Source organism: Balaenoptera borealis (assembly GCF_965194805.1).
Source record: "Balaenoptera borealis genome assembly, chromosome: 1".
Classification (NCBI taxonomy): Eukaryota; Metazoa; Chordata; class Mammalia; order Artiodactyla; family Balaenopteridae; genus Balaenoptera; species Balaenoptera borealis.
In genome coordinates, this window is record NC_138860.1 from 95,885,625 (window position 1) to 95,901,445 (window position 15,821).

Below are 15,821 nucleotides of genomic sequence, written 5' to 3' on the forward strand. Positions count from 1 at the left end.
GAGGAGATCTGGTACTTATGAGCTCTAGAGTGGGCCCTGGCAGGTGACCCCCGAAGTTGGTGAGCTAGGATACCCCTGACTTGCTGCTTTGACCTGGATGTCAGCCAGAGGCTGGGGAAATGGCAGGGTTGCCCCAGGAAGGGCTGGGGTGGAGCCACATACTGGCAAGGGAAGAGGTCATGCCCCAGGGAGCTGGCTCACTGTTTTTTGGGGGGAAATGTCTAAGGCCAGGGCTTTCAGGGGGCTGCATCTATATTGACAATGGAAATGGGTGGAAAAGTCACAGGCTGGCCCGTTCACGTGGCTGTGTCCACAGTTCCCCCCACTCTGCACTGTTCCGATATACTAACATCCTCTGTCTTCTTAAGAGTCAGCATATTTCACTGACATGGACTTTCAGCGAGTGGATTGGAGCTTACCTGTTGGTCTACACCATACTAGAAAGATCCAAGTTTGTAAATTTATTAAAGATATTAGACCCCTCTCCCCACCATGCCCTCAAAATGTGTGCTGATCTAACCAGACACCCAGTCCATAGGAAGCCTCCAGAGTTGAAATTCCACTAAAGTCCATCCAGGATTGAAAATCTGAGTCTGTGAGCAAGACCCTCCAATGAACTTGCATCTTGTCCAATAATCTAGAAGCTCTGGGCCCATGAAAGGAGACAGATTACAATGGGGTAAGAGAGTGGATCCCCCTGGCCTCAGACTCATTTTGGTCCGGGCACTCACAACAGACCAGGACTTGAGCCACATCTTGGGACAGAGTGTGACCCTGCAGGCTTGAGCAGACTGCAGAATGGAATATTTGAGATGCTGGAAGCCCTCCTACATGGTAAGTTCAAAGAACAGAAAGTGTCTCGCTTCTCTGAGGATTCCAAACAGACTGCAAAAATGTAATTAAGTTCCAAGTCCCTGGAAATCAATAATGCTCCCAGGAACAAATACCTTGGCTTGTTGATTAAAAGTGAGGGGAGTCAGGGGCAATTACTCTCTGATGAGGGAAATTCTTTGCTCAGAGATCCAAGGGTTCAGAGAGCCAAGGCCAGGGAGCTGGGGGCAGGGGAGGAGGTAGTGGTGGTGAGGCAGCCTCTGGGAGTCGCGTCTAATTACACATGACCTGTTTCTTTGGGCTGAAGTTCTCCACTGGCCACAAAGTCCACCTTCCGATCATCACCTGAGTCTCAAGCGCTTCTCTTCATATTGGAGGAAACTGAGTAGAAACGAAGACGGGATCCCAGGGCTCACCAAGGCTATCAGTCACTGTTTAGTCCATTTCCCTACTGCCAGCCAGAGTGAGAGCAAGTGGGGACACAGGACAGTCTGCCGCTTAGCCACCCCTGGGCACTGGGCATGGTACTTGCTCCTGGAACTTGACAAGCTTCCCTCCTGAAGGAGGTAACACTGAACAGGAAGTCAAGAGCACCGGGGACCAGCCAGAGTTCTGCCTCTAACCAACTCGTGGAATGAAAGAGTTGGACAATGCCATCAGTAAGGTCTCCTCCCAGCTCACACACCCTTCTCTCCAATTCTCTATTGCTTAGGAGGGAGTGGAGGAAAGCCTGGTGGCTAAGAGGCAGGGTGAATACAGAGAGAAATGGAGGAGATGGACTGCAAAGTGATGGGTTAGATGCAGTAGGGAAGATAGATGAAGGCTTGAGGACTGTGCACAGACTTGGAGAACAAACAGTCTGCTGACAAAGCGATGCTGGCTCTGCAGCTGAGATCTTGGAGGGCTGAGAGGACAGTGGGGGGAAGGGGAGTGATTCAGCCCAGCATAGATTTCTCTCCAACCAGATAACCCGGCCCAACCTGTTCCCACCCCAGCCCAGATCTCCCACTTCCCCTCTCCAGCAGATCCCCCTGGAATACGTGGAATATGGCATGTGCTGAGGGAAGTGAAGGTGGAGAAAAAGAGATGAAAGTAGTCAGAAACCCTTTTGAAGCAGCTGCCTCAGTATCTTTCCCTTGAGGTCTAGGGTAGCTCCCAGTGGGCTCCAGACCCAAAGCCCCCTGAGTGCCAGTGAGTGGCCGGCAACAGGGCAGCCTGAGGCCCAGAGGGGCTGAGGGTCAGAGGCTGTGCTGGGTGGAGGCTACAGGATGTGGCGGAGTGCCCAGTGTCCGTGGCGCATTTGCCCCAAGGCACTGTTGCCCCAAGACCCTCTGCCCTCTAGGGCTCGGGAAGTAGGAGGGAATGGCAGGGGTCCCAGAGGGTGTGTGAAAGCACCTGGAGATCCTTCAAAGCCCTTGCTGTGAAGATGTAAAAAGAAAATTGTTGCTCTTCTCTTCCAGCCTGGCCTCCTGAGCCCTTGACTCTCCACTGAGCTGCTTGGCCCTACCCAGTAGGCAGGAGGTGGCAACTCCCACTTCTGGCGGTCCTCTTTCTGGGTTTCCCACACAACTTTGGGCTAGAAATTCCTCACACATCAAGCAGCTGAGCTTGTTCTGCTAAAGCTAACAGCCCCGGAGAGTGGTTAAAAGCAGGCACTTTGGAATCACAGGGACATGGGTTTGAATCCCAGATCACCTACTTATTAGCTGGGTGATTTAAAGCAGTTTCTTTACAGATAGCTACTCACTCCTTCATCTGTAAAATGGGCAGAATAATATCTTCCTCATAAAGCTTCTGAGGATTAAATGGGATCATCCATGTAAAGAGCTTAACATAGTACCTAGTTGATAAGAAGCTGTTACTACTACTACTACTACCACTACTACTATTACTACTACTATAATTAAGTTCCTAGCAGAGCCAGACCTAGAATCTAGGGCACCTTACCCTAGGGTAAGTGTTATCCTGAAACTTCACCTTGACCTGATTAAGTTGTTTTGGTTCCTTGACCTGTTTTGGGTTCTTCAGAGGCAGGGGGATGGCTGAGATAAACTCTGGAACTTTGGGCTCCAGAGCAGCTCTCCCGGTGTCTTCATTCTCACCGGCTACCTTGGTAGTTTCATATCCCTTCTTCCATTTCCCTCTTCTTTGACCCATATCTGAGTGAGCTGAAGGTCTTCTGCCTTCCCCTTTCCCAAATGGCAGCTCCAGGAGTGGAGCCCCTGGCCCCTGCCCTCCTGGCACACTTGGGCCTCTCTCGGGACCTGGTGTTTGTGCTGTGCCATTGAAGGCTGTTTGCTTTCCCAGCTGCTAATGGCCAATTTTCTCTGAATCATAATTGCTTTACCCCATTAGGCAGGATAATTAAGACTGGATGGTGGGCCTGTTGGCTCAGCACACAGAGGAGATGACAGCTGTCCTGGGCTCTCCCCCAGTGCCCGTCCACAGCTTCAGCTGCCCCCTCCCCTGAAACCTCGGTCATCCCCACTCGAGGGATATGGAGGGGCTGCAGACTGTCTACAGCCCCTGGGGTCCTTCAGTGAATTCCACAAGATGTTATTGAGCCCTCTTTGCAGGAGATCAGCTACCCAGTTTTCTGAGAACTGGTTGCAACTAACTTTTACTGGTATTAATGTCCATCCGTTGAATGCTTCCTGTGTGCCTGGCCTTGTGCTAAACACATTATATAAATGATCTCATTTAATCCTAACAACAGCCGTATAACGGTGCTACTGTTATTAACCTCAATTTACAAATGAGAAGACTGAGGCTGTGAGAGGTTACGTAAGTGCTCAAAATCACACCTAGTAGGAGACAGAGCTGGGATCTGAATTTGAGGAGTCTGACTTCAGAACCTATCTTCTTAATCACCCCTCTCTGGTCTGTGTGTGGAAAGGACAAAAATCGAATAGTTTTCCTTCTCTCTCACTTCCTTCTGCATTCTCCTGCATTGTATTTTTATTTTTATAAATAGTGCCCAGGCAGCTTCTGCATTGCAGGGCATGGTGCTGAAACCTTGGTTGTTTTGCAATTAACAGAAGGTTATAGATTCCCTAGCTCTCTGGCTATACCCTGAAGACAACTAAACGCAGAAAAGTAAACATGTTGAGGGGAAATAATCCTGCATTACGAAACCAAATAGAAATCATTTGAGGTATCTGTCGTTTTTGGATTATCCATGAGTGTGGATAATCAAGAGTTGCTGTATTTTTATGCACAACTTAATCTGCAACTTCTAAACAACTTCTGCAGCACAATTTTGGACAACAGATTAGTTTCAGATGAGAGATTCTTGCTCCTCCTTGAAAAACCTGCTTCATTTCAAATTATCCTCGCTGCCAGCCATCAGGGCTGACAAGAAAGCAGAGAATTAAGCTGTTGAGACAAATCCTGGCTCTTGGTTGCCCTTCATTTGCCCATTGCAGGTCCTCTTTGCATCTTCCCCTTCAGGGCACTTCCCAAACAGGGAGGGGGAGGTGGTCCAGCATCATGGCCGGGCTTCAGGGCTTTGTGGGAGCTCTCCTTTCACCCTCCTGGTGGCCTTTGCTCCTTTGAGGAGCCCTCAGCCAATTCTGGAAGCGGGGCTGGCTTAGAGGGGGCCTCTTAGCTGCCAGGATCGAACTGGCAGCTTCTCCTCCGGGCAGGGCTCCCTGGTATGAGACCACACCAAGGGGGCACAGCTACCTGCCTCAGTTTCCCTGAGCCAGGCAGCCAGTGGGGAATAAGGATGTTTCTCCAGGGAACAAGAAAGTGGAAGGTGCAATGGCACCCACGACAATGCCGGCTCAGTGTTAATGTCCTGTAGACCCTGTCTTACTTAATCCATCTCTGTTACAATGCCTGGAAGAGGGTACGTGTCTTTCTGTCTTACAGATGAGGATACTGTGGCTTGGGGAGTTTACCCCTTCACTTCCTAAAGGGAAGCAAATCATATCAGAAATATCATCGAATCATCTTCAAAAGATGATGAAATGGGTCATGTCATGTTGAAACATTAAGTGTAATTCTATTTGTTATGCAATATTACAAAAAAGTCTCAAGATTTTTGTTAAATAAGAGAATACAAAGAGGAAAGTTTGCTTTGGTGTCACTTGGCTGATAACCTTCAATACTAGCATATCTACCTAGTTGGGATCGTGCCCTTCTGCCCAGCTGAATTTGTTCTTTTGTAATAACAAATCATAATAAAAGCAAACTTACACAGCACTTACTATGTGCCAGGAACTCTTCTAAGGGTTTTTGCTTCATAACTTACTTGCTTCATGACTTATTTAGTCTCTACAATAAGCCTTTGAGGTGTGTACTATTATTGTCCCCAATTTACAGATAAGGAATTGGCACAGAATGGTTAAATAAATTTGTTCAAGGTCTCACAGCAAATAAAAGGCAGAAGTAGGATTTGAACTTGGGCAGCGTGGTTCCAGAGTCTGTGGTTTAACCACACCCATATAGACTCTTCCACACTTTGTATTGCTCAGTGCACACATTTCTTGCTCTCCTTCAGTGGTGTGACCTTTCAGCTGTGGTCTCTTGCTTTGTTCTCTGGGCCTCTGGAAATCACGCTATGTCTGCGTCCAGCATTTCTGTCTGGGGACAGTTCTTGCCTTGATGGTGGAGCTCGGTAGCACCAGGGGCCTTGGCTTTTCCTTCCTCCTGCATGGAGCCCAGTGCAGCACCTTGCAAGAACCTTGCATGTTTGCTCCTGCATTCGGGAGGAGCATTGCTTATTTCTTCATTTGCTTATTTGATAAATGCACATTGGCTGTACACTCTGTGCTGGTTCTGGCCTAAGGGCTGAGAGGTGTGGAAGCAACACAAAGTCTACCCTCTCGCCTCTGCTCCACCCTCCCTCCATCAAACTCCATCCTCACCCAGGGGCGGAGACAAGTGAAGATCGCAGGCAGCCTTGAAGGGAAGAGCCATGGCACCAGGGCAGCCCAGGAGGGGTGTGGGAAGGGGGAGCAGCGCAGCCTTTGGCTGCAGTGAGGGGCTGAGTGTGCTGAGGTGTCCCCAGGCTGCAGGGGGCTTCAGATAGCAGTTCTCAGGTCTCTTCAGCCTCAATTCTGGCGAGACTACGTGCTCCTAGAGAGTGGGCTTCAAATCTGAATTGTTTCTGGGTCCTCCACTGTGCCCGGCACAAAGCAAACTATTAGTAACTGCATTTTTATCTGAGTGAAGCTGCCCCTTGGTTATTGTTCGGTGCTGGTTACAAGGTCAAGAGCTCAGGATTTCTCAGGGAGGCTTGGGGCTTGTCTCAGCCAGGGTCCCTCAAAGAAAATGAGCTCATCCCAGGTGGTTCCAATGACGAGACCTCCATGAAGGGAGGGCTTACAGAGGTGAGGGCAGGGTGAAGGGAAGAAACACAGAGCGGTGAGGCACCCAGGGCCTAGCCACACTAGCCCTCAGGCTGGGAGGGAAGGGTGCCCCAGAGGAACTGTGTAAAGGGGGCCGCCCTGCAGGAGCTACAGTGGTGGATGGTTAGAGCCAGAGACGGTCCTGAAGCAGGCAGGGCGTGGGGAAGAAGTGCCCCACCTTTCTCTCCTGCCTCCCTCTGAACTCTGCCAGTGCCTCCCATTGGCAACCCCTACTGGAAGCAGCAAGGGAGCCTGGATGACACAGTCTCCTGGGGTTAGTCAGCCTTCTGGGGCACAGAAGAGTGGAGAACGGATGGGGAACGTATGCAGCTGTAATGTAAGCAGAGCACGACCCTTCCTGTCGCTGCTGGCCACCCCCGCTGGCAAGGGGCCTTAGCCTCTCCTCTGCAGCATGTGATTCCGGTGCCCATGGGAGCAGTCAGAGCCTGGGGCTCAGCCTGATGCGGGGGGGAAATCAATCTCTCCCTCCCCCTCCCCCCTCCCTCCCACTCCCTCCTCCCTCCCACTCCCTCCTCCCTTCTCTCCTCTCTTTCCCAATTTATGCTCCAAATTTTAGAGGCCCCGGGTTCTAGGCACCTGGCACTTCTTCTTTCTTTTCCTTCCCAGGCTTTCCATCCCTCCTACTAACCCACTGGAAGAACTTTAGCAGCTGGGCCAGCCCGGAGCTGGTGGTTGAGCCTGGGTGGGAGCGGCTGCAAGCCAGGGTGTGTGTCTGGGGGTGGCTGTGCGACCTCCTTGGTCAGGCTCTGCGGCTCAGCCTCCCACTCCCCCAAACCGAGGCCACAAACCTTCTCTGGTGGGCACACAGCCACCAGGGCTGAGCAGCACCAGGCCTCCTGGCCCCTCCTCTCCCCTGTGAGCAGGAAGAAAACAGGCAGTCCTATTTGTCTACAGATTTTGCTCAAGGAGATTTTTCTGAGGCCAGGGTGGGGTTAGAGTAGGACAACAGCCTAGATGGCTCTGCAGCCTGGGAAGAAGTTGAGCAAAAACCCCTGTTTTCCAATGGCCAGCTCAGTGACGTTTCAATTGCTTCATTCATTTACTTAGTAAATGTTTTGGGGCCACCTACTATGTGCTTGGCACTGTGCTAAGATGGCTATTGATTGTGACCAGTATGCTGGAAGATTTACCCAGCAACCCTCCCTTTGAGGAATTATGGCTTTCCCATCCCATGGGGTCCTAAGGGGGCTGTCAGTCACGATGTCCTGCTTCCCAACATTGGCACGTGACCCAGCCGACCAATCAGAGTACCCCATCTGCCTTGTGCAGCGATTCACCTAGATGTGGGTGTGAAACCCTACAAGTTATCAGTGGATTTTTCCCCGATTGTCCCCTCCCCACCTCCAAACCTGCTTTTCTTAGCCTTTTCTATCTCAGTTAATGACAATTCCATCATTCCTTGTTGCTCAGGCAAGAAATCTTGGAGTCATTCTTGACACTTTTCTTTCTGTCAGTTCACATATGATTCATCGGGAAGTCATGTTGGCTCCATTTCAAAATTTGTCCCGAATCTTATCACTAATTCCACTCTAGTCGAAGGCACCAGCATCTCTCTCCCATGTTATCACAATAGTCTCCTAATTGGTCTCCTCGTTTCAATTCATGCCTCCTATAGTCTGTTCTCAACACAGCAGCCAGAATGAGCCTTTTAAAATGTAAGTCAGATTACATCATTTCTCTGCCCCAAACCTTTCAGTGACAACCTATTTCTTTCTCTGTAAAACCGTATATAAAATGTCCCCCACAACCCTTGCATGACAATCCATTTCTCTCTCTCTCTACAAGACTGTACATAAAATGTCCCTTCCCTCTGTCATTTCTCTGACCTTATTTCCTCTATTTCCCCCTTTCTCACGCTGCTCTAGTCACACTGATCTCTCTTCTGTCATGCATCATGTCAGGCACACTCCCACCTCAGGGCCTTTGCGCAGGCTGTTTCCTTTGCCTGACGTGCTCTTCCTTCAGATACCCATCTTGTTCACTCTCTTGCCTCCTTCAGCTCTCTGCTCAAGTGCCACTTTCTCAGTGAGGCCTTCTCTGCCCCTACTTCCAATTGAATAACATACTGCCTGGCACTCCTATCCCCCTTCTGTTGTATTTTCGCTGCAATCATCACCATGTAACATACTATTTACTTCACCTACTTATCTTGTTTTTTATTTGTTCCCCATCCTGCCTCCAAGAGAGTGTCTATTCCATAGGGCATGAGATTTACATTTGTTTATGGCTGTGTCCCTGAGCCTGACCATATAGGTGCTCCCTACATCCTCTTTGAATGAATATATGGACTTAGTGTATTGGCCTTGGGAGAGGGGCCTCCCCCCGTTCTGCATGATTGGCCCTCAGAATGCAGGCTTGGGTTGTTCTCTCTCCCACCTCGTGGAGAAAACCTCCCTGAGAGTATGGCCTACAGACAGAAGGGGCAGAGACGGAGACCCCAAGTCCTGAGGACACTGAGTCCCTGGATACAGCCACGTCTCCACTGGGCCCAGTCCATTCCCCCCACTGGGCTTCCCAGTGGACCTCCTCTTTGGCTGAGCTGACTTGAGATATGATTGATCACTTGCAACAGAATGAACCCTAGACTAGAAAGCCTGGCACCTGGAGACTGTGCTGATTTGGCTAAGTACTAGCGTCAGGCACTTGGAAGGGGAGGCTAGTCTTAGAGGTGAGGGCTGGCATTGATCTGCTGAGTTCACCCCGGATAGGCAGGGCAGAGTATTCCCGCTAGGAGAGAAAGCCCTCTGAGAGCAGGAGCTGAATTTTCCCAGTTCTGCCCTTTGCAAATCTACTGAAGGCAGACCTCCTCCACCTGGGATTCAGGGACACAAGGGAAAGAAAATTAAGACTGATAGTCCCCACTGTATTCCAGCTCCTTTGGCTTTCTTACTATGAGTGGCAGCAGGAAGCGGTACCCTGGGCTCTTGAAAGATATTTAGTCATGGTGTCTGAAATCCTAGGCCAGAATCTTGGCTCTGCCATTTACCTTGGGCAAGTCACCAAGTCCCCTTGGCCTCAGTTTCCTCATCTGTAAAGTGAACAGTTTGAAATAAATTATTCCGAAATTTCCTTTCAGCATGCTGTTCAGTGGAGGGAGTAGTACGTTATGGTTAAGTATGCAGGCTCTGGGGTCACACTGCCTGAGGGCAGTTCTGTACTACTTACTGCATGCCTGACCTCTGAGCCTCAAATGCTCAGATTAAAATGGGATTCATAAGGAATTCCCTGGCAATCCAGTGGTTAGGACTTGGTGTTTTCACTGCTGGGGTCTGGGTTCAATCCCCGGTTGGGGAACTAAGATCCTGCATGCCTCGTGGTGTGGCCAAAAAAAAAAAAAAAAAATCATAATAGTACCTACCTCATGGGAGTGGTTGTAAGAATTAAATTATTAGAACACATAGAGGGCTCAGAATTGTATTAGGCACATAGTAAGTCCTCAAAAATATTAGCTATTATATTATTATTCTTTGCTATTACTATTATTGAGAGGATTTTTCCCGGACCCTGGAGTGCTTTCTGCTCCCATCTCTAAGAGTGACCCTCTTCAAAGGCAGGGCTCTCCCCCAGGGCTCGCAGCCACCTGTTCGTACCTGAATAATGACCACTCTCTCCCTCTCCTTGCACAGAGTGGAGGCAGCACCAAGATGGCCCCAAGGCCAGGAGACAGCTTCCCCTTCTCCTGCTGAAAGCTGGGGCTGGTATCACTCACTTAATCTGGAGAATTTCCATAGCACTTTTAGCATATTTTGCTTGGGTTAGCTTATTTATACCAACCATACGTCTTACCACTGTCATAAATTTTTATTCTTATGGACATATCTAAACTTATGGGTTGAAATAACATAATTTACATGCTGTTTAGTATGCAGATTGGGTTAATCCACTTCTATAAATCCACCACCAGGCCTGTGCAGCCACCCTCTCCCTCCAGGACCTCGACCTGATTTGAATATCACGCTCTATTGTGTGGAGGTGCAGTGTGAGGTGCTTGGGTCAAGAGCAGCTCCTGGACACTGAGCACTGGCCTGACTGTCTGTGCCTGCAGCCCAGGGCGTGGCGCACAGCTTCCCCCAGCAGAGGCCTTCTTCCCCGCTTGTCGCTCCCGCAGACCCTCCAGCTGAAGATTGAGAAGCCAGTAGGAAGCAGGTGAGCTCTCTTCTGTCTTAGGCTGCGTCCTGAGATAAGGATGTCAGTGCACGAGTCCAGGGAGTGGGAAGCCCAGGTGGGTACAGAAGGGAAGGAAGCAGAGGCAAGGTGTTAGTGAACAGGTGACCCGCTGTGGGTAAGCGGGCTCAGTGCTCTGGGAGATGGTTGTAAAGAGGCCTCAGACTTGTCCCCCCCGAAAGGCGGAGGGAGCTGGGGTGCTGATTCCCTGGCTCCCTGCTGGCATCGGCTAAGGCCGGCTCCTAGAGGCAACAATGCCCCATGTGCAGGCCAGAGAGGACTTCGGGTGAGGGCGGCAGCACTCACAGAAGGACATCACTGACTTTCACCTGAATAAAGAATGCTGAGGGGATATGGGCTGGGTGCTTTGTTCACAGCCTCTCTTTGCTGTTTTCAGTCCTGGTCCTGTCACCTTGGTCTCACCTCCCTTACATTCCCTCAGGGAGGCCTTTCCTAATGGCCTGCTGGGAACAACACCCTCTCATGTTCTATTCCCTTCCCCTATTTTTCTTCCTTATCGCTACCTGATATATTATGTATCTGGGTTTTTTTCTTGTCTGAATCATTTCAGTGCGGGAAAAAGCAGTAGACAAACAAATATTTAATATATCAGGCAGTCATGAGTACAACAGAGAAAATTCAAGCAGAGGAAGAAGACTTAGGAACGTCATATGGGGATGGGTTGCAATCTTATCTGGGGGGTTGTGTGTATCAAGGTGGTCCTCTTCTATGAGATGTCATGGAGCTGAGGTAGACCTTTAGGAAGTAAAGGAGTGAGTCATGTGGGAGAGCTTTCCAGGCAGAAGAAACAGCAGGTACAAAGGTCCTGAGGCTGAAGGATGTTTGGCTTCTTTGAGGCCAACATTGTGGGAGCGCAGTGCTTGAAGGGGAGAGGAAGAAGGTGCGGTCAGACAGGTAATGGGGAAGTCTGACAGACTTGTAGGTCTAGATTAGGACTTGGGATTTTACTCTGTGTATTAGGGTTCTCCAGAACCAACGGGATATTTGTTTGTTTATTATAAGAAATTAGCTCATGCTATTATGGAGGATGAGAAGTCCCAAGATCTGCTGTTGGTAACTTGGAGACCCAGGTGTAGGTTCCAGTCTGTGAGGCCACAGTCTCGAGACCCAGGAAGAACCAGTGTTTCAGTTGGAGTCTGAAGTCAGGAAAAGACTGATGTCCCAGTGTATGCAATCAGGCTGGAGTTCCCTCGGCCTTTTTGTTCTATTCAGGCCTTTAAGGGATTGGATGAGGCCCACCAACATTAGGGAGGGAAATCTGATTTACTTAGTCTACTGATTCAGACATTAATGTCATCCAGAAATACCCCAAACAGATACAACAAAAATAATGTTTGACTGAAAGTCTTGTCTCTCTGTGGCTCAGTGAAGTTGACCCAAAATTAACCATCACACTCCAGGTGAGATGGGGAGACATTGCAAGTTTTAGTCTGATATAACAGACTTATGTTTTTAAAAGATCCTCTGGCTGCTATGTGGAGAAAAGTCTGCAAAAGGCAAGAGTGAATTAGAGAGACTATTTCAGAGGCTATTGCAATAATCTAGGCAAGAGATGGTGGTAGCTTGGACCAGGATGATACTGGGTGGAGGTGGTGAGAAATGGTTAGATTCTGGATATATTTTGAAGGGAATACCCATGGGACTCACTGACTCACTGATAGGTTGGAATGTGGGATGTGACAGGAGAGGCACCAGAATGATCCCAAGGTCTTGGGCCTGAGCAATCAGAAGGAAGGAATTTCCATTAATTGAGTGGAGGAAGACTACTGGAACAGCTGGTTTGATCAGGATAAATTAGGTGTTAGTATCTGGACATGCCAAGTTCAGAATGTCTATTTACATCTAGGCAGAAATGTAAAATAGGCCATTGGATATATTTGACTGGAATTCTGGGGTAAAATTCTGTTCAGTTTGGTACTCAAAAAATACTTGTTGACTGAATGACTGTATGACTGATCAGGTTTCTCCCATGAGCCTCTAACAGCCCTCTGTATATCACGAATTTCCATGGTCTACAGAGACCACCCCCAGCAGGGGACAGCAAAGTCTCTGCTCTGGAACAAAAACCCATCAAGCTGCTGGCCATGATGCTCTTGCTAATTCTCTGTCCTGATAGAATCTGTGATTCTCACGGGCATTGCAATCACCTGAAGACCTTTTAAACATTCCGTTACTCCACTCCCTGATTCTGATTCATTTGATCTGGGGTAGGCCTGTGCATTGGTAGTTTTAAAAGATCCTTACATGACTCAAAAGCATATCCAGAAGTAGAGAACTATTACTCTATGCTCCACTTTAACTGTTTGCTGGGGCTTAAAAAAAAAAAGTCAGCTCTTTTGTCAAAGCCCCAAGGAATATACTGAAGTCATAGGCAGAAATGTTTGAAAAATACCAGCAATTAGAAGAAAAGCTCTATGTAAAAAGATATTTGGCATAATATTATATTTAATAGTTGTAATTTAGAAACAACAAAATGGAATACTATGCAGCCAGAATAGATGATTTTGTAGACAGTATAGTAACTTGGAAAAATGCTTATGAGAAATGGTTAAGTAAAAAAAGCAGAATGTCAGATTGTGTCTACATTACGAGTGCAACTATGTAAAATTATGCATGCATATAAATAAAGCACTGTACAGGAACAAAGAAAAATGAAAGCAGTTGATTCGCTAGTTTAATAGGATAGTGGAGGTTGCTTCTTTCTCTTTTGAATTATTTCTTTATTGTTGCAGTAAGTAACAGAAATAAAGAAATGGCAATGTTGCTCCAAGCACACAGCCAGATTCCCTGCCTCCAGGGAGAGGCCTTTTTAGAGCCTAAAAGTCCTTAGGCTTTTTTCCCTTACCTTCTCTGTGACACTGGGATCAACTTCTGGCCTCGTTGGAGAATCTCTTCTTTGCCTATTAAATGCCTAATGTATGCCAGCACAATGCTATTACTGGGGCCAGGGGATGCATAAATCAATCATTGCTCTGCGAGAGCTCACTATAAAGAGGGAGAGATTAACATATAAGCAAACATTACAATGATTGTAAGACAATGCCATGAGCATGATAATAGGGTTATGAACAAAATTCTGTGTAAGCTCAGATAAACTTGCTCCAAGGGAATCTGGGAAGGTAGAAAAGAGGATGTGACATTTGATCTTGGTCTTGAAGGATAAGTAAGAGCTCGCCAGGTAGAAAATGGATGGGTGTAGGATGGGGTGGGGAGGAACTGGCATTCCAAACAGAGTGTATAAGAGCAAAGAGTTATAAAAGGCATGGAGTGCTTAGAAAATAGTTAGATTAGGATGGAATATATTCATTTATTAATTTACTCAGCAAGTGACTTTTGTGTCTCAGAAATTGGGCTAGATATTGGGGAGACCAAGAATTAACCTTGTCTATGCCTTAAATACTGATCATAATAATAGCAGATATTTTTTGAGTGTTTAATATTCATTAACTCATGTATTCCTCCTAAGAGTTGCATTTCCATTTACAAATGATGAAATTGCAAATTAGAGTTTCAAGGACACACATTTACCATGCAGTGGAGCTCCTGGAGCTTACAATCCAGTGGAGGAAACAGACAAGGAGACAAATGATCACAAAGTGCTAAGTCTATGATGGAGGTCAAGGTAGAGTTTTTGCAGAAGGTGACTTAAGCTGAGTCCTGGCAGAGGAGTAGGCATTAGATGTGGAAAGCGTAGGTGTGAGGTAGAAAGAGAGGGGCTCTATGGTGATGATGGATGGTAGCGCTGGTGAGATTGGTTGACGTCAGTTCATGAAAAGTCCTTGAATGTCCTGCTAGAGAGGTGAGACTTTATTCTATAAGCTATGGTGAATTAACAAGGCCTTTTTCTCCTTTTAATCTGAGACTGAGTCACTTGGGCAATGATTCAGCCACACCAACCGTGAACTCTCAATGACTTGGGCTAATGAAGAGAAGAATGGCATGGATAATCTAAAAATAATGGATGATGGGAAAGGACTTCAGCCTGCTCGTGGAGTGTGCCAGGTCATGATTTGCTACAGTGGAGGAGCAGCCTATATGCTTCATTCGTTAAAGATTATACTCCGGCTGATATCAAATCTGCTGTTTTTGAGAGCACCTGTGGCCATCATGCCAGTCTCAGTATCACAGGGGACTGGGGAAAGAAACTCTCTTCTGGCCAAGAGTAGCAGAATAAAAATGTAACTGAGTCCCAGATATGCTAGGGTTTTCCACCACCATATCTCTAAGACATCAACAGGACCTGGAAAGGTGGCAGTGAGCTTGCTGTCCCCCCAGGGGCTGAGGTTGCTAGGATGGCTGGAGCAGAGAGAAACTTGAAGGTTTTAGGAAAGCTCTGGCTTCAGAATGCAGGGTGCAGAGTGATTAACACTGAGAGCTGCACAGAGCAGCCCATTGAAAAAGCTATAAAAATTGGAGCAGCACAGGAAACGTTGACCCTATAGACCACGTGCCTGCAGAGAGGATTTCTTTTCACATTTCTATTGTGATAATGCGGAGACATTCTCTGAGTAGAATCCATGGGGCCATCAAGTCTACGTTCAGGTGACTGTAAGGGAAGGGGTTTTGACCCTGCTCTAAGAAAGCTTTCTTGGGGCTCAGGCAGAGAGCACATTACTGTTAGAACCCTCAGTAGTTAAGAGAAAGTTCTTGGTTGAATTGGGAAAGGGACCTATAAATAACTGTAATATCCTGAACTACCTGTGCCCCCTTCTGTACGGGATACAGTCCTGGATACAGAGACCCAGGAGACTTGATGTCAAGACCCAGCTCTGCCGCTAACTTGGGCAAGTCACGTCATCTCTCTACACCTGTTTCCTTCACTGTGAAATGAGAGGGTAAGACCAGATGATATCTAAACCTCCTCCAGCCTCAATTGTCTCCCACTTGTGGATGCCATTTTATGGATAGAGAAATCAAAGACTTGATAAAGACTGCAAAAGTGCAAATTTGCTCATAACACAGAAAGTTTCAGAGAGCTGGTCAGTACCAACGTATGTTGGAGTGGTCTGCCCTGGGTGCAAGGAATAATGAGGTGCATTGTCTGTGGAGAATTTTAAAACAATAATGAAACCAAGGAAAAGTCAGTCTGCTTTTTATTATCACCATGCATTGATAATTCCAAGTGATGTCAGTGATAAAATTCTCCTCCTCACCTGGGCAGACCACTCCCACCATGTCCCCTCCTTGGTATGCCACTGTTTATCTGTACAATTCTTTTTCTATTCAGTGCTCTTTCAATTCCTCTGATTGCATAGGGAGAGAATCTCTCCAAGGTGTTAACTCTTTCACTACCAGCTCTTAGTATTGATTTGTGTCCAATAAAGAAGAGTGAGGCGTTACTTTGAGTCGTTTTTTAGCAAGGAGGGGGTGCTACAGCTGTGGACTGGAGTGTCACCAAGGAAACAGGGACAATAAAAATAGAGAGACCAG

At 47.6% G+C, this 15,821-nt stretch overlaps 1 long non-coding RNA gene across 1 annotated transcript in view; it reads left to right on the forward strand.

Moving 5' to 3' along the window:
- The window catches only part of LOC309623611, an 81,626-nt gene extending 66,511 nt beyond the window's left edge, over window positions 1–15,115 (forward strand). Inside the window, exons 4-5 of the long non-coding RNA XR_014241428.1 lie at window positions 10,111–11,525; window positions 11,570–15,115. This is a non-coding gene — a long non-coding RNA (uncharacterized lncRNA). The remainder of the gene's footprint in view (window positions 1–10,110; window positions 11,526–11,569) is intronic.
- The last annotated feature ends 706 nt before the right edge of the window (window positions 15,116–15,821 follow it).